The following is a 22,542-nucleotide window of genomic DNA, read 5'->3' on the forward strand; positions in this document are numbered from 1 at the left end:
CACGTGGAAACCCAGCCCCGCCCAATGGTGAGTAGATCCTACATGCAGTGTGGGGCAGGGCCATCTCTATGGTACAGCAAATCAGGGTGATCACCCAGGGTTCCATGCTTTTCAACATCTGAGGGCTACAGCAGAGGTGCTGTCTAGTACCCACCACCATAGCACAGCCTGGGCCTATGAGGCTGCCAGACACTGGGCACCATGGCTCAACTTGGCTTGGGGCCCCCTACTGCAAGGGCATCTCTGACCCAGCCCAGCCTGCCCGGCACAGCTCTCACCTCAGCTGTCCCATGCTGCAGACGGTCCCCTAAGGCAGGCTATACTATTGCCAGTGGCCTCAGCACCAGGGCCACAGCTGCTGCTTCCATCCTGCTCTGCAGCTCATGTCACCCAGCTCTCTTAAGACGGCCCTGCACAGGCTGATTTGCCTTGAGCCCCACACCTCCCTAGGGTCAGACCTGCAGCCAGGAGCCCCAGGTGGTGGCAGGAGCCGACCTGGTTCTGTCCAAAGACATACACACCGTGGGGCTGTGGCTGCATGAGTGCCATGACAGTTTGGCTGGCTGCTGCTGCCAGTGCCAGGATCTGTGTGCCACAGGAGGGTTGGGGGGAGGGACAGGTGTATGATACCCCCCACAAACTCCAAACCCACAACCCCCTCAGAAACCCCACAGTCCCCCCACCTCCACCCCTACATTCTCTCTACCCCCATATCCCTGCTTACCAGAGACAGAGTTTGGGTCCAAGCCACAGCTGTCAGCCTTGCCCCATTTCTATTTCTTCCAGCACACTGAGGCAGTATGCTAGAGCAGCAGGGGCATGCGGCAGGAATAGAGATGCTCTGGCCAAGTGCTAGAGTATCTCCTTGGAGGTCCTAGACTCTGGTTGCTTCTAAGCATTCACCAGGAGCATGCCCTGCACCACTTTTTTCCAGAGTGTTTTCTTTTAAAATTGGGATTTCCCAGTATCAAATTTAGAGTCCATGCAGCACAAGCAACAGTTTTTCATTCATGGCATGCCTTCTGTAGTGTTTCAAACTGCTTTGAGATGCTGCAACAAACACATGCTTGCATAGTCTCCATCTTGCAGTCAGATCCATGTTCTTCTCCCATTTTAGCTGCCATGAGAACTTAATGTTAACCTACATTTATTCCATAAGTTAAACTGTGACCCATATAACAGCAAACAGTACCCATATAACGAACTTTCAGTTTCTTACTTATTTTGGGGTATTTCAAGGTTGTTGAGGATTTTGATGCGGGGGGTGAACTTTGATTAAAATAGTTCTAGGCTTCACACACAAGAGGGGAAATGGAACTTAATATCTAGATAATATCACTGCCCCTGTTAACTTTGATATTATATCTTTCACAGTGGGGAAATATACCAAATCCAAGTGCTCTTCTTTTTCATTATAAAGACTCTACAGTTTCTCTCAATTTTCTACAAGCCTTTGCTGAAAGCTCATGCTCTTGGGATAGTAAATAGCTCTTTGAAAGAAAATGCCTATAAAAATTATTAAGAAAGATGTCATTTAGTCTGCCTTTCTCAGACAAGTGATTGATAAATATTTTCAGCTTCACTCCCCACTGCATAGCTGAATGAGCTGACCTGCACTTTGCTGCTCTATGTTAAGCATTGCTGCAGTTTCGAATCTGATGAAGTGCTTGTATTCAGGCTACTTAATAGGTGTTTTAAACTGAGTGCCTTACAGAGGGCAGCGCTTGACCATTTCTTTTCACTTACAACATTTCAGAATGAACCATGTGACAAGTAAAAAAAAAAAAAAAAAGTACTTATTTCTGACACTGACTAATATATTTTAGAATAAGCAAAGTAATATCAACCCCAAAAGTACTTTCCCCCTTTCACTTCAATAGAGGTTCTCCACTTACAAAATTCGTTGTCTCCCTCCCATTTTAACTTTAAAGGAATCAAACACAATTCTGCATTGACTGGAGGAAAGAAGATATATAGGTTCTTATGAAGTTGTTGCAGGGCAAGTCAGACAGATACTTGCACAGAGGTTAAGCAAAAACCCTTTAAAGCCCTATTTCATACACTTTGCTGTTCTTGCTGCTACTGATCTGGCCAAGTTGGGCTCTCCAGGATAAGCTCTGGAGGCAAAATAAAAATGCCTATATTTGTGAAGGCAGCAGGGATTGGAAGCACACTACTAGGACATAACTTCTCAGGAGTACAAATCCTGGAAGTGGGTGTTTGGAATGAGAACTGAAGCCTAACAGGCTTTCTCTCTTGCCTTCTGCCCCATGGGGTTTGGGCCAGAAGCAGTATAAAGGCCTAGCTAAGTGATAATTTATTACCAGAATAGCAGCAGCATGCTGCAGTTTAAAAACTGGTCATTTAAAGAAGTTGCACTTCTTTTTCCTACTGTATTGTATCATTCTCTGAAGGGATTCTCTACTAATACATCAGCAGCTACCCTTTTACAGGCCTCCTCCATTTAATGAACAGGTTCTACTACATGCAAAGATTAATATTAAAGGCACAATTCTTAATTTCAATTTTAGAGCCTTTTTGGAAGGAAATATAACTTGTCATAAACATTAGATCCAGCTGAAATGCAGTATTCAGGGTCTCAGCTGTGGAACTATTATTTTAATTAACTTTCAAATTTTCCACTCATTCTGAAAGGTACAGCAGGAGTCTGCAAACATTAATTTTGAACAGCGTGGGCCAAATCCTGAAGTCCTAATGTTCTTTTACTCTCAGTGACAATAATAAGCATTTGCCTGTGTAATGGCTGTATATTTGACCTTTAAATTCAGCAGTACTTAAACCCAGTGAAGACAGTCAAGGATGTGAAATTCAACAAATGTAAAGTCTTGGGACAGAATGATTTCATCCACAAATACAGACTGGGGAATGATTGGCTAGGCTCCAGTACTGCAGAGAAAGACCCTGGTGGGTTACAGCCAACCATTTACTGAATATGACCCAACAGTGTACTCTGGTTGCAGAAAAGCAAAGCAGAGCAAAGCCAGCAGCATACTGGATTGTGTTAACAAGAGTGCCTCTTGCAAATTAAGGAAAGTAATTATTGTACTCTATTCAACACTGATGAGGCCTCACCTGGAATAGTGTCCAATTTTAGGCCCCACACTTAAAGAAACATATGGACAGTTTGAAAAGAGTCCAGCACAGGTCAACAAAATGATTGGAGGCTTGGGAAACATGACATATGAGAAAAGGCTGAAAGAACTAAGGTTATATGTGCTGGAGAATAGAAGACTATGTGGGGATTCGATAATAGTTTTCAAATACATGGAGGGTGATTCCAGGTAAGGTGGAGATGGGCTTTTCTCTGTGGCCATAGGAGAAAGGTTTAGAAGCAAAAGCTTCAAACTGCAGCAGAGGAAATTTAGGTTGGAGGTTAGGAGGAACTTTCTGACTGTGAGGTTGGTCAAGCATTGGACAGACTACCTAGAGACGACCTAGATCTCAATCCTTGGGAGTTTTCAAGGGCAGGTTAGACACTTGACTAAAATATTTCAATCAGGGATAATCCTGCTTCGAGCAGGGTGCTGATCTAGATGTCTTCCTGAAGTCCTTTCTATTTCTACTTTTCTATGACTTTTTTGTAGAAGGCTACAAAAGGCATCCATCTAGTTGAATTCCTGCATAAAGGCCTGTAGAAGTTTTCTCCCAAGCTGCAGTCAAGTATGTATTCCAGAACAAGACGTATTTTTATCTAAAGGACTTCAAGCAATGGTGAGTCCCTCATTTTGTCTCACTGCGTCTGCCTTGTAGCTTCTTGCACTGGATTTTGTTGTGTTTTCATTTCCTAAATTAAAAAGCTGCTTACCAGCAAATCCATTTTTCAGATGTAAGTACCTTTAAATGGTGATCAACTCACCTGTCCATCTCTTCTTTGAAGAGGAGCTTTATTAAGCTTCATATCACATGGCACATGGATCATTTCTGTGACTTACTTTTTGCTTCTCTCCTATATTTCTACTTCCTTCTTGGAAAGTGGACACCTAAACAAAGTTCACCATTTTAGTAGCAGTCTTTCCAATACTGTGTAAAAAAGTCACAGTAACTTCCCTTTTTAGACATCCAGAACTCCATAACTGGCAGATCACTTGCATTGAGACAGATTTCTATAATACCCTTCATGTCCTTCCTGTTGTTGCTGATTTCCAAGACACACATTCATCTACAAAGTATAATCTGTGTTCTTGGTTTCCAGGTGTATTAGTTGACATGCACATATATTAAAACATATTTTTAGTGGTAAACATGCAATCAAGTTCTATAAATCACTCTGAAACGGTAACCTGTCCTCCTCCTAATTTATTATTTCATTTTATAGTATCATCTGCAAGATTCACCGGCATTGATTTTTATATAATCTAGATCACTGGTATAAATATTAAATAGTACTGGATCAAAAACAAGAGGGTGAGCCAGCTAGAAAAGACCCCAGACATTGACAGTTACAATTGGAGATCTGTCAGTGAGCTAGTTTTTAATCCATCTAGTTTGTGCCCTGTTTTTTCCATGTAAGGCAAATTTTTAATTAATATATAACATGTGGCACTAAGTCAAATACCTTGGGAAACTCTAATTATAATTATATCAGTGGAGTTACCTTCATCAACCAGACAATCTGCAGTTTTTTCAGAAAAAAAGGGTTTCACAAAACATACTTTTTCTGAAACCAAGAATATCAGCATTAATTACATTTTTTGGCCTCTAATTCTGGTAGCGCCCCAAATTAGTCATTTCCTTATTTTGCCTGCTATTGATGTCGGGTTGGCTGACATCAACTTCCTGAGTCATCCCTTGTTTAAAACACTGCAATTACATGGGCATTCCTCCAGGTCTGTTAAAAACTAGCATCAGCAGGCTGGAGAGATCCTCATCTAGTTCACTTAGGCAGATCTATCCACTGCTAGCTACAGTGTAACATAGAGATATCTGAGCTTGTTTGGGTACCAGTAGCAATCTAATTTTGGCAGCCCAGAGCTGAAAGGTAATACACCTGCTGGTTTTTAGGCATCTTGATTTGAAAATATTTCATTTTAGAACACACTTCCCTCATCTGTTGGAGATGGATGACTTTCATCTGCATCCCCAACTGTGGACGGGGGAGATGCTTCCTTCCAAATATGTAATAACAATACACATTCCATATTCTGCCTCTTCTGTATCACTGTTTATACTTTTATCATCCAAACTGAACGATAGAGTTATGATTGACCCGGAGTTCCTTTTATTTCTAATATGTCCTTTTAAAAATGCCTATTTATGATCTTTGTGTTGGGGTGCCGTTATAGCCGTTATGGTCCAGAAATAATGAAAGGCAACAATTTGTGTGAGTGACAAGCTTTCACCTATCATATTCACTTCTCCCCAGGAGACACGACAAAGGGTATGTGGTACCAGAAAGCTTGTCCCAGATACACAGCTGGTCAAATAAAGGAAATCATCCACAAAAATCCTTGCTTCCTTTTTTAATTCTAATGGCTATTTTATTGATTCCTCTAGCTTGATCTATCATCTGTGTATATTTTTTAACTTACAATTTTTGCTCATTGTCATTAACCTCCCCTTTTCTCTATTCTCTACATTCTTTTTCCTCTTTTCACATTTTCTTTATTTTTTTTAATCGGTACAGGTTTTGGTTTTGATTTTGTGGAAGTGAGGCTTCTAGGGCATTGAATAAAATGTCCAAAAAATTCCTAGTTTTCATTGCCTAACTCTTCTGCAAAAATGTTATGTTCTTAGGCAGTCAAGCAAACAGTTGCTTAAAGCTTTGAAAAGTTGATTCCTTTATGAAGCTTAAACTACAGACACTCCTAGAATGCTTTTGTGTTATACAAAATAAAGGTGATCGTTGCTTGCTAAAAGTTAATGGTTCCTTAACCACCGATCTTCTTTATATGTCAGAATATGTTCCCATATTTAGATACACTGTACTGCATTTAGACCTTGGCTACTCTTTTGCAAGATAGCTATGGAGCGGGGGGGAGGGGTAGAATATGGTACTTGGGCCAGATCTGAATCTAGCCCACTAAGGGATTTTATCTGGCCCATGTTGGATCCCTTGGCCCCACCCAGTCTAGATGTGAGGGGCAGCCCAGGCCATGGCACATGTCTCTGTTCCTGATGCCCCCAGGCATGCAGTGGAGCTGACGCAGTACAGCAGCTGGACTTCCATGCCAGCAGCCCTGGCAGCAGTGTGTCCCATCCCCACTGCCCAGGCACCCTGGCCCATCTGCCCTACACCTACCATCAGGGACACTGGATGGAGTAAGTGAATGGAATCTCCATGGAGATTGGCCCAGGGCCCACATGGGATGGGCATGCTTGGCAAGGGAGATAGGATGGGGCTACAGGTGAACAAACAGTGGTCAGGAACAGGACGGGCAGGCAAGGCCAGGACTGGGGCCAGGATAGTGGTGTGGTAATAGTGCAGGGTTGGGCCTGGGGCACAGCCATGATCATTGCCTACACATCCCTGCAGCAGGCAGCTGTTCCATGGGTAGGGGTTTTCCAGGAGGAGTAGATCGTGGCTCTGCCCTGGGCCCTAGCCCCACACTGTTACTGCCCTACAATCCCAGCCCTGCCCACCCATCCTGCTCCCAGATACTGCTTCCCATCCACTCGCAGCCCCATCCCATTTGCCCGGCTGAGCACAGGGGTACTGGACCATTCTCCATGGACATCCTCAGGGCCAAGGCTGGGATCAGCAGGCAGTCACAGTGCAGAGCCAGGCTCTGGGGCAAGGCCACTTAGGAAGTTTTGGTAAGCTGCTGCTGGTGGGAGAGGGGGCAGACTGTTGACCCAGCCCAGGCCAGCAGTAGGGGGATGTGGTGATCTATCCCACAACAACTCACCAAAACTCCCTAAGTGGCCCTCCAACCCAAATAATTGCCCACCCCTGCTATAGAATCATGTAATTTTTGTTCTTTGGTGACCAGTATCCCTTAGGTAGGGCATCTCTATGCTTCTTCCAGGCTGAGCCTAGAAAAAGCACACTCCTGCCCACTTCCTCCCTCTTCATGCCCACCAAATCTCCAGAATAGGACAGTGGTTCTGCTTAGAGTTCCCTTGACATCTTGCCAATAAGCACATCCAATGCAACACAGCCTGAGAATGGTTCTGGATGTGGTATCAACACTAGGGCTGTGTGACGCTTCGGTCCCTGATTCGATTCGGTGGAGATTCAGCCCAATTCAATGGCCGAAACCCTGAATTCTAATCGAATCAGGAGACCCTTTAATCTCTCTGAATCAAATCAGAACCCTCTGAATCAATTCAAAGAGATTCGGAAAGGTTCAGACATAAATACAGCTTTCAATGTTTTTTCTACATACCTCAAGGTACCAGGCTGCAATGCTGGGGCAGATGGAGAGTCCCACAGGAGCGCAAGTGGCTCCCCGGCATGCTTGGCAGCACACCCGGAAGTGGACCAGAAGCACTTCCAGTCCACTTCCGGGTCCACCAGGGAGTATGCACACCCCCCCACCCCCCCAGCTCAGCAACTGGTGCCTCCTAGGTGTGGGGGGGGCATGTCCAGTCCACTTCAGGGTTCACCACCAAGCACATGTGAGGGGCCCCCCAGCACTCCTGTGGGATGCTTCATCTGCCCCAGCATCACAGCATTCACAAGCCATGCCTGGTGCCTCAAGGTATGTAGAAAAAACCTTTTAAGCTGTGTCTATGGCCAAACAGCTGATTCTCTGATTCAGCATCAAACCTTTATATTCGGATTCGGCCGAATCGAATCAGGGACAGTGATCTGAATCAATGAATCAAATCACTGTCCCCGATTCAGTCGGAATCCAAATCCAAATTGAATACGGCCCATTTCACATACCCCTAATCAACACCCCTCGAGTTAGTTGAAGAATGGAGTTGTAGAGCAAGCCGGGTTAAGTAGCTGGGGGATTGAACAGAATAAAGCCAGAGGGAGCAGCAAAGCAGCCTGGGGTCAGCTAGAGCCCTGTACCCAGACAAATTCTGTTGCCTGCTCAGAAGTTTATATGAGGGAAGTGAAGAGTCACGTGATCATTCCAGTGACAGGAGTGGGTAGAGGGCTAAACCTTGACAGAGGATTCAAACCACCCTTGCCCAGTTTGGTTGGTCAGCTGAAGGGTGGCAGACCAGGGTGAGTGGTTGTGCTGGACGGATAGAGCTCTCATGTCAGGTGACAAGTGGCAACATTCCTCACTTCCCATTTTGAACTTACAAAATAAATGTTAACCCTCAGTTTTGATGCTCTGAGTATATGATTTATCCCACCAACATTTATTAGGTACATAATATTTCTTTGTGTCTATGAGCAAATCCAACTTCTCTTGTTTATTGCTTAGGGTCCCAGGGTATACTATTAAATTGTGTCCTCTTGTTTTTGGACCCCCTAAATACATTACATTTTAGAATCTGTTAATGTATTTGTGTGTTTTTACCATGATTGTCTGTTCTCACACTTTCCATTAGGGTGGAAATCCTCCTGGATAGTCTAGCCATTTAACCACCCAGGGGCATGAGAGCTATCAGAGCCATGTACATACTCTTCTCTCTAGTAAGCACCCAGCGCTGCTTCCACCCACCAACTTAATTCAGAGCACCAAACATGTGTGTTGAATGTGCAGTGCACAAGTATCATGGCAAAGGAAGGAGTGAAACACAAGTTTCTTTCAGAGATTGCTTTCAGGGCTTTGTGATAGTCTGATATTCTGTGAAGTGTAATTACAAAATAGAGGAGGTCATTTGCAGCTGGAATTGCATGAAGACAATGATACTCCCAGCCTAAGATTCTTAGACTGCTGAGAAAAGGAAAAGATGAAGCAATACTATATTGAATATAACTTGGGTGATTTCATGATGCTAGAAAATTTATTGGAAAGGGGTAAAAAAGCTTCTAAAGCAAGTGCTAGGATGTCTGTCTTTCAGATAATCTAATTATAATGATCAATACATACTGGATGCATGGAAACTGCATTCTCACTCTTAAAGTTCTGTCAACCGGAGAGTGCTTCTAGTTCATTCTGGATACAAAGCATGCAGGGTTCATAGGGGTAGAAACGTACCAGTGCAAAACTTGCATAGTTCACTGATCCAGTGAAAAATATCTCTTGCCATTCTTTATCACCACTCTGTTGTTCTGCGTTTCTCACTTTTTCACTGAACGCATTAGCTCCCTTGATTCTGTGTAGTTCAAAGCTTTCCATCTCTCTTGACCTTAGTATGTGTGTACAGCTTGAAGCTTCAGTCTTATTTTTAATGTGTAGTTCACTCCCTGGGAAGAGCAGGAATTAGTTCTTGTAGAGAATGGGAAGAAGATGCTAAGTAGGTGAATTCTCAGTTAATAGATCAGAATGCATGGTAAAGGTAATATCTTTTATAGACCAACTAGATATTTGCAAAAAAAGTATTTATTTGCAAGGTTTTGGGCACACTCACCCTTCTTCAGGCATAGGAAAATGCAGCGATTTTAAAATTTCTGCTAGGTGGACATGAAAATTCATATTTAATAAGAGTTCTCCTGGTTGGAAAAGTTCATTTTGTGCAAATTATATTCAGATAAAAATTAGAGCAGTCTGTGTACCTCAAAATTGTCTAATGGCTAGCAGGAAGCTGAAGTATGTTTCCTTCTGGTTATGATGTTTCATATTTCACAGGCAGGTAGGTAGATGCTCTGCTGGGCAAAGAATTTCATTTGTATTGAAGCAGCCTTCTGCTGTGTGAAAATGCAAATTTAGCTGGCAGGAGGAAGGGTGTCAGTTTTCAGGTTTCTAGGTGTTGATTTTTGCTTCCTTCTTGTAAAATTATGAAGTATCTGTTAACCTGTATCCCAGTTAATAGATCAGTGGCTGCTAACTGTAAATAGCCTTGTCTGGGATTAGCTGAAAAGAAGTTGTGTAGTACTAAGGTATCTTTAAGCTTAGAGTGTCACTAACAGGCAGTTTAGTAGCACTGTGTACAGGGTTGCCAATTGTCCATAAATTTACAGATACTCGGTGAATAACCACTATAAAAATGCCTGTCCGTAAATTCTGTAAAAAAAAAAAAAAAAAGTGCTGTCAGTCAGAAAAGAAACTGGAGGCAGCGTTGAAGCATAGACAGAGGACAGCAGTGCATATCGTGTCCCAGTGAAAGCGCAGCACCCTAAAGGGAGCTCTTCTTAGGGCTTTGTGGCTCCTCCCCCAATCCCCAGCTGTGGGTTGCTGCTGCTACTCCTGGTGCCTCCTGGCTGCCTGTAACACTGCTGTGTGCCAGGTAGGCAGCCATCTTTCTTGGCAGAGTAGGGCTACCTGGAGAGTAAGCTAAGGGGGTACAGCATGGTGCAGAGGTCAGGTTGGGTACCAGCATGCAGGGGTAAGGGAGAGGTGGGGTGCAAAACCATTGATGCAGACAAGTAGAGTTGCTAATCCAAGTGGGTTTTTTTCACTGATAATCTTCAAAATTTTAACTGACAACCAAACTATTTTACTGTGGTTTATCCAGCCCTTGTCCACAGTCTGACAGAGGAGCTACAGTTGCATTATGTAAAACACATATCAGTAAAAAAGCTTACTTGTCAGTAAAAGGCTTGCAGACGGTCAGTAAAAAAAAAAATTCTTGGGTTGGCAACCCTCACTGTGTATGACAAGAGGAAAAAGGAGGGACAGAGAGAACATGAATTTAGACGCTCTTACGAGTATGAAAAAGAGGTTCCATGTCTGTGCCCTTAGCAAAAAAGACTGATAATTGTTTTTACAATTGTTTTTACAATTTTGATTTTAATTCCTACTAAGTTGTTTTAACGATGGTTGAAACCTGAAAATACCTTCCATAGTTATGTGCATGTGAATACTTTTCCATGGTGTAGGAGTGGGTTCTAGAGGTTCTGGGCAGTGCTTTGTAGGGATGGTTTCTTTCCTCCTCACTGTATGTTCTAAGGAAAGCATCCCAGGACACAAACTTCTCTTTGATTTCTCACAAGACAAAGGAAGTGCCCTCCCCCCCTCCCAGAATATAATGAAAATGTGCTGATACAAAATGGCAGTGACTGGTTTCAACCAAAACTGGTCCATCCTCAGTGTTTGTTATGAAATTACTATCAAAAATAAAACTTTTCTAGTCAGTGTTTTTTGACAGAGCTATGCAAAATCTCTCTGTTTAGGTGAGCGTCACCCCATTTTTCCCTTATTCACGTTTCCTGAGATTTTGTGCCTTTCATATTTTACATTAAGCTTTAGATCCATTTGAAGCCATGCTGGCGAAGAACCAAACAAATCAACAATTAACCCCATTAGTGTTGGGTTAATTGTTTTAGGGTTTGTTTAGTACAGAAGACTACCACGGAGGCATGGTGCTCAATGAAATCACAAAACTTAAAGCTGAAGTAACTGGCTCTGGTGAAGCGACAGAAAAAGGGAAGGTACTTCACAACTGGCGTTTTTTCCAATGTCGCTCAGCATTCTCTTGTGTTTCAAAATTGAATGAGTCAAAATGTAGAGCCAGAGAAGCTCCTCCTACTGCTGTATGACTTTCTCTCTTATTTGCTTGATTTGTTTTTCTTTACTATTTCCAAGCTGTTTCTAATGTATTGCTTATAAAATGAAATCAATTTATAGAGGACTGAAAATCCCCAGAGCCGGTAAGTTTATGGGTCTTATTGATTTACTCTGTATTACACTGGGTTAACTTTACTGATGTCATCTGCATTTTTTCTGTTTTTCAACAGTGTGGGAAGAAAATCAGAGCAATTATGTCCATTGTGCTTATATTACTAATGGAGAGATAAAAAGAGCATTTTTCAGCCAACGTCTAGCCTACCAAATTACAGTTAAGATGAGAAAGATGATTCATTAGATTCTGTTTCCTTCGTGTGTTTTATCAGACATCATTAAGCATACTCAAATGTGAGTTTGTGTAATGAGTAAAACATAACAGGACTTATGAAGTAAAATGAGTTATTGGTAATGAATAAGCTACAACTTTTTTCAAGTATTATTTCTTGACATTGAGAATTAAGCTGTTCTGGCTAGCGAGTTAAAGATAGGTTTTCCCTTTTTCTCTGATGTTACTTTTATGTTTAAATAGGTTGAGTTCACATTGAAATGATTGCATAGTGCTGCTGGTTCTTTTTGTGTTAATAATGATGACAGGGCACATAGAGCTTTGGATAGATGTCTTCTCAATTATTTTTAAATCTAAATATTTTTTGTCAGCTAGTATTATTTTCTTATGAATTCTGAATCTTTAGTAGTTAAAAACCTCCCCTCCATTGCTCCTATTTATTTAATTGGAGCTTACCCCAGAATAAGTATTCACTCAACATTTTATAAAAGGAACTGAATCTTCCTTTATTGTACTGAATACAGTTCTGGTAAAATGTAATAGATTTCATGTCTCTGCTGTAAAAGAGAATTAAGTTTTCAGTCTTGCTGGTGGTGAATGGAAGCTTTCAAATGGATACCTGTCCAATGGGAACTGGATGGAGACCTTTACCTCCTTTCATGCAGACTACATAGTTAGACCATCCCAGTGGAGAAGTCGATAATGGAATGTGTGTGTATACTAAACTTTACTTTTATCCTGTTATCTTGGGTAAGTCCCACTTTAGCTACAGTGGTAGTGTGGGGTAAGGCACCTTTCTATAAAACCCAAAGCATGATATCCAAGCCTCACATTGGATTCATGATGGAGGCTGCCCTACGGTAGCTCCAGTTGTGAAGATCATTTGGGTTGTTGAGTAAAAGGCAGCAGGACTCACAAATAGTCGCATCAGTCACTTCTATGCTGTTGACTGTAATTGGTGCATCTTAACAATACTGGCTCAATGAGCCATCTCAGCTCAAGAAGACAATTTACCCTTTTTAATTTTGTTTGTAAAGGGAGGTCTTTTGGATTACTGAAGCTCACCCTATTTTGGGATGTGGACTGGCCGTCTTGGAGATCTAAGTCTTCTGTTGTTCTGCCACCTTTCCCATTTATGATTGCTCTGGCTTCTAGAGGTGTTGACCCCTGAAGTTGCTCAGTAATGGCATGATCAGCATTCCCTTCTAGTAGTCTGTGCATTGGCTGTTTTCTTTAAGAGGTATGGAAAAAATGTTAAGAATAATAGTAATATCAAGGAGCAAAATAAATCAGCCTCATATCCAGTATTTATCATCTTCTAACATGGAAAAACATGTAATGATAACTTCTAGCTGCAGGATGTAATTTTTTACTTGGCTTTATGAATTCCAACAAAACAATCTTAAAAGAAGAAAAAAAAAACAATAAATGGTGTGCATCAGAAGTCTTTGTGTTAAAAATAAATACCAGTATGCTAGCAAAACACAGCGCTAAAGATTTTTAAGTGTCCAATTTGTCCATGACTGCCAGGTAATATTAAAGTAGGCTCCCTGTATTCATAAGATTTAATTTCACACAGCCATTACTTCTGGTGTTCACTTTGTGTGAATAACTCCTGAAGGGTAGAAAATAATGACCCAGCAAAAATAATTTTAAAGCTAAGGAGGTGAGAAGTAATTTGCAAAAAGCATCTAACATTTTTTAAAAGGGAACATCTCCCACAAGCAGATCTAAAGCTTTGAATTTAGGGAAAGAATATTTGCACAGCATGTCACTGTCTCAAAACATATTTAATGCAGTCTTATAACAGATGTTGAGATATTAATGCTGTCTACTATATGTTTAAATGGTGCTATCCCCTTAAAATGAAGATAATTTATTAGGAAGCAATATGTCTCATGGAATGGCACAATACAAATGGTATAAAGTTCAATAATAGGAAGTGCAAAGTCATGCAATTAAGATTTAATAGCAAGATTTTTTGCTGTAAAATAACAATTCATAACATAGAAGCAGAAGAGGAAGAGAGGGACCTGCCTATAGTGGGATGACCATGAGCTACCAGCAGAATACAGCTCTGAAATAGGTTAATGCAGTTCTGGGTTGTATCAGGTGGGTTATATCAGGAGAGACTAGTACTACTGCACAAGGTATTAGTATATTCTGTACAGTTTTAATCACTTATGTTTATAAAATATTTAATTTAAACTGAAACAGGGAAAAAGGAGGGCTATTAGGATGTTTAAAAGAATGGAGCATTTATGAAGGGAGATTAAAAGACTTTAGCTTAAAAATGAAGATAAGGAGATAATACAAATACTTTAAAAAAAATAAATTTATCAAGCTTATTTTCCAGAGGGAGAAGAGTTACAAGTTCCTTACAAGTTAAGGAACAATATTGTTACAAGATCTATTGGCTACAAGCACCTTATGAAGCAATTTTGACTGGAAACAAAAAGATTCCTAAATATTAGAGAAATGAAGGTGGGTTGAATTGGTTTCTGAGCAAAGTAGGGGAGAAAAAGAACCTGAATCATTCCAAGATGGATGTTCAAAAGCTTATGGAAGAAATATTATGATAGGACATAATATAGGTGCTCTTAAATCAGTAATCAAGATGCTCCTGCTGGCACTTAAAAAGCTCTCAGGGACCTGGCTGGAGTGTTTTGCTCTTACACTCAGGATTTAACCAATCACCATAGTGGGGTCACAAATGAATTTGTTTCCCCAAGTCCAAATGGCAAAGAATGTGATGGGTTTTGCCTTCCTCTGTTAAGTGGTACATAGTCCTCTTCCAAATTTATCAGAGCATATATTGACCTATTCTTTGCCACTGAAGTGGAAAGGCATGGTTCATCTCCCCATGATTAGCACATTGTTGGCTTTTTGGTTTTTGATTTTGGAAGGGGCTTAATGGTGGTGGCAGGTACATAGTAGATTAAATTATACAGTTTTGGGGACTCTTTGTATAGAAAGTTATCCGTGAACAAAAGGGCTGGATTTGATGGCTCAGAAGACCCCTTCCAGTCCTATAATGATTAAGCAAAGGTAATAGCTTTTTATTTTGCATATCATTCATGAGACCTCTTCAATTCCTGCAATTCTATTTTTTGTCAGTACTCACCCAATTGGATGGGCAAAAAAGTGATTGAACTGCATAGGTATTATGCAGCTACTCATAACTCTTGAAAACTCATACTACATGTGTTTAATTGCATAGAATTATATCTATTTCCTCGTTGGTTGGCCAACATTCAACAAGATAAATTTTTCAAAACTTCCAAGTTTTACAACTGTTATCATGACCAGTGGCTTTCTGGTGCATGGTTGTATATAATGGGTATCATCGTCCAGCATACCAGAAAATTAAATTTTCATTTTTTATTGAGTACTTTATTCATTTTGTCATGTTATTTTTTTATTATGGTGAACAGCAAAGAATTTTTTTATTTGAAGGAGTTAGATAAGTAGGAACAGCTATACTTAAGATCCCCAGGTACAGCCTGTATAAAATGAATTGGTATACTCAGTCTACTTTCTCATAAATAATGCACCTCATCCCAGAAAACAATACTTAACTCTAACAGGCTAAGCATCAGATCAGACTCAACAAAAAGACCAGTAAACCACCAAATAACCCTCTGGCTCCAGACAGTGGTCCTCTGGCATTGTGGTTTAGGCGCCATGGAAATCATGTACTGCTGTGCCCTGCTTTACACAGAAATTCAGGAGTCTCAATGTTCTTAACTTGGTTATCCTGCACCTGTTTAACAATATAAAATTGTCTTAATTTCACTTGTGAGGAAGGTACCGTTTATATTCACCTTTTTATTTATGGTTTCCCTGTCAGCTGTTGATCCACTTCACCATTTAAACCAATTAAATCCAATAAGACAGTATCACATTGCATGCTTTTATTCCCGGTATTACACAAACTGGGTTTCCTTAGCATATGCATTTCATAAATGTAGTAAGAGGCATATGTTTTGTCTGGTGCAGTGTATCATGGATCCAAATCTAAGTAAGATTTCAATCAGCCATTTCCCTCTCTGAAGCTGGCATGCTAAATTCTAAACAGGATGATTAGTATCAGTCCCAAGGGTTTCATAGAGTTCATACCCTAACATGAAAGTTCTGTCTATTCCACACAGCTTTAAAGATGTGGAAGGAAGTGGGAGTTCAGGAGCAGCAAATGTGCTTCCACGTTCTTGCACGTGTAGATGCGTGCCTGGGTCGGAGTAAACTGACCCGGGAGTATTTTCACATGTAGATGTGCCCACTGAGAAGCACATTGCTACCCAGCTATGAGCTGATGTAAATGAGCAGATGCCAGGAAATGTAGACAAAAAAAATCATAAAAAATAGGCCTAGAAGGGACCTCAGGAGGCCCAGCCTTGCTCAAGGCAGGATCACAGCTGTCCAAACTATCCCAGACGAGTGCTTGTCTAACCTGATCATAAACACTCCCAAGGAGTTTCCAATGCTTAACTACCCTCATAGCCAGGAACACTTCTTCCTAGCATCCAACCTAAATTTCCTTTTCTGCAATTTATGGAATTATTCCTTATTCTGACCAATATGGCCACAGAGAGGAGTCTATTTCCATCATTTTTATAGCTGCTTTCCAGGTATTTCAAGACTGTTATCAAATCCAGCCCCCTATTTAGTCTCCTCTTCCTTAAACCACATGATCTAAATTCTTCCAACATTTCCTCATAAGTCATTTTTTCTAGACTTTTAATTATTTTTTTTAATCTCAACCAGACTGATGTTCCCCACATCTTTCTTGAAGTGTGGTGCCCAAAACTGAACACAGTACTTCTGGTGAAACCTAACTGGTGCTGAATTGAGTTAAAAGTAATTCCTCTTGATTTGCAGCAGTCCTGTTAATACAAATCAGTATGCTGTTGCCCTTTCCTTTTTTTAAATCCACAACAAGAGCAAACTGTAGACTCATATTCGGTTTATGGTCCACTGTAACCCCAAGGTTGTTTTTTATCTGCACTATTAAACAATCTATTTAGGTCTAAGACAGAGCCTGAGAGCAGCACTGGGATATGTGCTCTATGCAGTGGCAGTATTGCATTATTTCCAGAGCTTTTTGTGTGTTGGTAGGACAAGCTGCTCAGCAGTAGTTTCAGGTATGGCGCATAGTCAATATAGACAAGCCCCAAGTCAGTTAGGGTAATTCTTTTGTAGTTGTTAAAATAAATAAGATACAATTAGGCATGACATATTGTCCCCTCTTTGCTTTAGAACCCCTGTGAGTTTGTGCTAGGGAACAAATTAGTCCTGAATGGATCTAGCTTAATTAAACTATTTGAATAGGGACTCTCTTTTCAGTGTCCTCATGCATTTGTTTGGCTTTCTGAGTTCATTTGTAATTACCAAAAATTTATGACCAAGCCAGTCTGTTTGCATGCAGTGCACAAGCATGTGTGCATGCTCTTTATGTGAGTATGTGTGTTTGATCAGGTGTTTCTAACCCTGATAAAAATGTTCTCACCCTAATTTGTGAGTTGACTATAACTGAGCTTCTTAGAGGTACTTCAAAACACAACTTGAAAAAAGAAGCACAAAAGAATAAAAATTCTATAATCCGAAATTTAAAGAATCTGAAATTATGATAATGTCACACATAGGGACAGTTGTGTAGTTGAGATGGTTAGGCAAGCTTTCAAATGTAAAACCACCTTCTTGCATTTGGTAACTTGCCTAACTCTATCCCAGGTGTGCTGTTCGCCCAATAAAAAATATCAGCCCAAGAAATCCTTGCTTCTGTCATAATCCCTGGACCGTCACAGCTACAACATCGTTCCAACACTACCAATCATAGGTAGGAATCTATCTAAATCACGCCACAAGCGTGTTGCACAGCAGCTCCCTTAATGTTGCTCTATTCACCACAGATCCCTCCCCACCACTGATTGGCTCAGGGACCCCAGCGGCTCTGCCTCTCACCCCTCACTCCTGATCAGCCAAGAGGCAAAAACCTTGGTTTTAAATATGCTGCAGTTTTTGCCTCCTAGCCGATCAATGGCAAGTGACGAGGCTACTGGGGCCCTTTGGCCAGTCAGCAGCAAGAGGCAAAAACCACAGTAAATTTAAAACCACGGTTTTTGCCTCCCAGTCAATCAGGAGCAAGCCACCAGGGCCCCTCAACCAATCAGCAGCAGGGGCGGCAGGGGATGCAGTGAAAAGACAAAAATTGAAAGAGTCACCGTGCAGCGCACTTTGGGCACGATTTAGGTAGATCCCTGATCATAGGACATAGTTTTTGCCCATTGTTTCTTGGGAGTGGGGTTTGTATATGTAAGTAAAGGTGTGCAAAGACCATTTTACATTGCCACAAAACTGATGTAATTTGTGAGCTAGAAAAACAGCTAAAATTCCTTCCCTCTGTTGCTGTGGTGATTTTTTTTTCATGAAATTTTCTATGCATAGCAATCTTAGTAATGAGCTAATAAAACTGACATGCTTAGAAAGAAAATGAACAGTGTATTAGATTTTCCTCAGTAATACAAGTGGTTTCCCTTAGGTAGCTAGAAATAAAGGTTTCCTCTAGCCACATTATTACCTTTTGTTTTTATTAATACCTTTTTGGCTCAGGATATCACTAATGGATGTTGCATTTTATAGCACTCATCTGAGGATAGAAAGGTACTAGTGTTCCCATGTACAGATGAAAAATTTAGGTACAGAGAAAGTAAGCTGGCTTGTCTCAGGTTCCTCAGGTATTGTCTGTTGAACCCAGATTTCCCAAGCCTAACCAGGTGTTGGTCTGACCTACTGGTTAATCTTTGGCTTGAGCTATTTTTGATAAACTATAAACACGTTGATGAGGATTACAATGCATTTCAGAATTTAAACAAGTATGCCTAAAACAGCACATTACACGATAGATTTCTGTGTAGAATGGGCCAAATAATGGATTTTCCAGTTTGTTGGCCAATCCAAAAAAACAAATGGTCTAATTTAAATGAAAAGATTTTGCTTCACACATTTTGTTTTAGTTTCATTTGGTTGTTTTATTCAGTTTTCAGTCTTTTTCTTTTGTTTAAGTTGATTTTCCAAATGAAAATGTCATTTCAACAGGGAAGTGCCAGAGTAAAATGTTTTATTCTGTAATGAAATATTTTGACATTTTTTCCTCGTGTGTTTGGTTGATGCGTAACTGCGTTTGCAAATAGTTTTTCTTCCTTCCAAACTGCATGACTTAGGTGCATGTACTACTTGTTGGGACAAAAAATTGCCCAGTTGTAATCCCTAGTGTCTTCAGAATAGTTTGAGGCAGCTCTGTGACGTTGTACTGGACCACCCCAGCAAGGACTGTTGTGGCTGCTGGGCCTACGATAAAGGATTAAGTGGTTCTGAAAGAATTCTACTCCTGGCTCTCGTATGGTTTCTGCATATTATTACAGAAAAGGAGTGTTTTCTGTAACAACCATGCAGTCGGCAAACTGGCTGAAAAGGGATTCATGGCAGTTGTCACTGGACTTCTGTCTCAGATTGGATGGACCCTGAATAACCCGAAACAAGTTCCCCTTGTGGGCCCTCCTATATGGCCTTTTATCCTAATGCTGTCTCAGTAAACTCTTCACATTTATCTGCACTAAACTGTGGAAGGAGGACTAGGACTGCCCCACAACCCCTGCCAACTTTTTCTTTCTTGTGATCCCCACCTCATAATGGAGATAATATCTCTTTCCCTGCTTCAGAACACCCACTAATCCTACAAGTGGCTACTAGTACTTTTAGAATCTTGATGTGATGCTTTTGAACGGCTTATTCTGCAGTATTTGACAGGTTTTATAATGCAGTAACAGGTAAATGTTTAATGGCGAGCTGGATAGATTTGCCTTTATTTTCCTATCGTTTTCTTGCCTCATTCCTGGCATTCTGCTGCAAAAATAAATCTCTTTTATAACCGTACATAATGTATGCGGTCTTTCCCTGCTCTCTTGCATTTGAAAGAATTCACACCGCCTGCTTAAATTGACCTGTCATTCTTGGACCATATCTGTAACTTCTAGTCAGATACTTGGTAACCATTCTGAATTCTGATGAACAAAAAGAATTCCAAGACTGCAATGTTCTGGAGACAATGGAGTGTCTGCAGGCAAGATACACAGCAGTTATTATTCAGACTGGTTACTAAGCTGCTCTGACTCACCACACATACAAAAGGAGCATGGTTCTTCTGGTATTAAAATATACATTTAGAGATATATGTACACAGGCTCACAGACATACTTAGCTGTACACATTCGCTCCTTGTATTTCACGGGTGGTTTTAATTTAGTCAACTAAAGTCTACTGTATTAACCCTAGTTCTATTTTAATCTTTGCAGAGCACAGGCAGTTAAGATTTTAAATAGGATAAATTGCAAGATCAAGATCCCACTGTAAGACTTGGTCTTGCTCATCGCTCTATTACTTGAGGAAAATTCCATTTTTTACAAATGAAGGAAAAATGGTATTGCTGGTGATGTTAGTCCTTTGTCATTGCACTGCAGACTCAGTTCAGGCTACCCCTCGTCAAATCATGATACACACAGAATGACCTCTACAAAAAGTGATCTTAAATCCAGAAATGGGCATTTCCAAAGGATTTACGTTTATGTGCAATCTCTCTTCTTGTAAGGGAAAGCAAAGCAGGTAATAACAATTCATGCTACCTTTAATCCACCTCTGACCAAATGTGTTACAAAGATAAATGGGCATTTTCCTTTTCTTAACATTCACCATGACCTCCATCAGTGTGGTAGCCCTAAACTGAACCACCCAGTGTGTGATACATCAGGGAAACGGAGATGCAGTGAGGTAAAGTGACTTACATAAAGTTGTATATGAGGACAGCAGTGAAAGAGAAAAAACCCAAGTAAGTTTGACTACCATTCCTGTGGCCTGAATCACCTCCCTTACTTCTGTATGTCCTTCCTTTTGAAAGCTGTTCAGCCTGCTTTAAGAACTGAAAGAAGCATTGCTGTTAATATTGGAAGACTGTCCGAAAATGAGCTGGCTCTATCCAGAGGGTTGATGCTGTGATCTGCTATGCCTTCCTGAACACTCCAGGTGGAAGAGAAAACAAGTGGCAACACAGGATGGGTAAACTGAGCCTGCCAGTGGGACAAGAGACAGCTGGGTGAACCTAAGCTGCCACAGAGGGCAGTCATGCCGGGGGGAAATCAGTGTTCTGTAAACCATTAGGACAGTAGCCAAGGAGGATGGCAGTGTAAGAAGAGTGCCTAGGAAGAAAGGACAGAATGATCTGAGTCTAAAAAGTGAGGCAGATAATGCACCTGGGGCTGCAAATCAATAGTAGAGAGCAGGCCTGGGCTCATTCGTTGTTGCCAGTTGTTGAGGTGGCATAGCAACCTTTGCCATTGAGGGGTGGATTGAGAGTCTGGATACACTGCCAGCTGGGGAACTGCTGATGTGATCCCGCTGAACAAGATAGGGGTGCTAATAAGAGCACTGAGGGACTAGGACGGTCTGGAGGATGGAGAGACTTAGAGAAGTGGTTGTGGAAGAAAAGGCTGGGGAAAAGAGCTGTGCATGGCAAGACTGGAAAAAAAAAAAAAAAATCTGTCCTCTGTGTGTGCTTGAACTTTGATTTCAACCATAGCAAGAGTAATGTTTTCTAGATAGTCCTGTGACCCCTAGCAGATATAACACTTAACATGTGATTGAACGGTTAATCGTATCTTAAGTAGTTACCCAGCCACGTATTAATGCAATTAATGGTGTGATACAATAAGGAATGAGCCACAAAGTTACTACACAGAATATGTGTAAGAACTTTGTGGCTGGTTCCTAGTATGCCATTAATTGAATATGTGGCCAGGCTGGCCCTCCCTGCCATGGAAGTTCTCTACTTGCTCATGCTGGGACAGCCCAGAATCAGGCTCCCAGGCTCCCCCTGCACTGGCCTGATGGGATCTGATGCTTGATCCCACAGCAGTGCCTCTTGACATGCCATTGTGGGCAACACAATTTTGGGGATCATGCATTCTGGGCTCCACAATTTAAAAAGGATGTGGAGAAGATTGAGAGAGTCCAGAGGAGAGCCACGTGCATGATCAGAGGGCAAGAGAACAGGCCTTATGATGACAGGCTGAGAGCTATGGGACTCGCCAGCCTGGAAAAGAACAGGCTCAGGGGGGATGTGGTGACTGCCTATAAGTATATAAGGGGTGTACATCAGGACCTGGGGGAATGCCTGTTCACCAGAGTGCCCCATGGGATGACAAGGTCAAACAGTCACAAACTCTTCCAAAACCATTTCAGGCTGGACATAAGGAAGAACTTCTTTATTGTCCGAGCCCCAAAGATCTGAAACAGACTGCTGCCAGAGATGGTGCAAGCACCTACTCTGGACTCCTTTCAGAGTCAATTGGATGTTTATCTTGCTGGGATCCTGTGACCCCAGCTGACTTCCTGCCCCTCGGGCAGGGGGCTGGACTTGATCTTCCGAGGTCCCTTCCAACCCTGATGTCTATGAAATCTGTGAAAAATCCCATTGTGTCTTTCATTGCTCATCTGCTAGAAGCCTATGTGGCACAGTGGAGTGTAATATAGAGGTAACTCAAGCTGAGAGCACACTAGCTTGCATGCCAGCATCCATGCAGTGCAAGGTAGCGTTGTGCGGAGATAGCGAATGCTACTTTAGTTTCATAGCTGGTTGGGTCAGAAAGGACCTGAGCAGATCATCAAGTCTGA

The 22,542-nt window shown here is 41.4% G+C and overlaps 1 long non-coding RNA gene across 1 annotated transcript in view; it reads left to right on the forward strand.

Annotated features, from left to right (window-relative positions):
• The first annotated feature begins 810 nt into the window (after window positions 1-810).
• LOC109305607 overlaps window positions 811-22,542 on the forward strand; it is a 23,545-nt gene continuing 1,813 nt past the window's right edge. The window contains exons 1-2 of the long non-coding RNA XR_002099650.1: window positions 811-884; window positions 13,366-13,372. This is a non-coding gene — a long non-coding RNA (uncharacterized LOC109305607). The remainder of the gene's footprint in view (window positions 885-13,365; window positions 13,373-22,542) is intronic.

This window comes from Crocodylus porosus, unplaced genomic scaffold, assembly GCF_001723895.1.
Source record: "Crocodylus porosus isolate Cpor-Errol unplaced genomic scaffold, CroPor_comp1, whole genome shotgun sequence".
Classification (NCBI taxonomy): Eukaryota; Metazoa; Chordata; order Crocodylia; family Crocodylidae; genus Crocodylus; species Crocodylus porosus.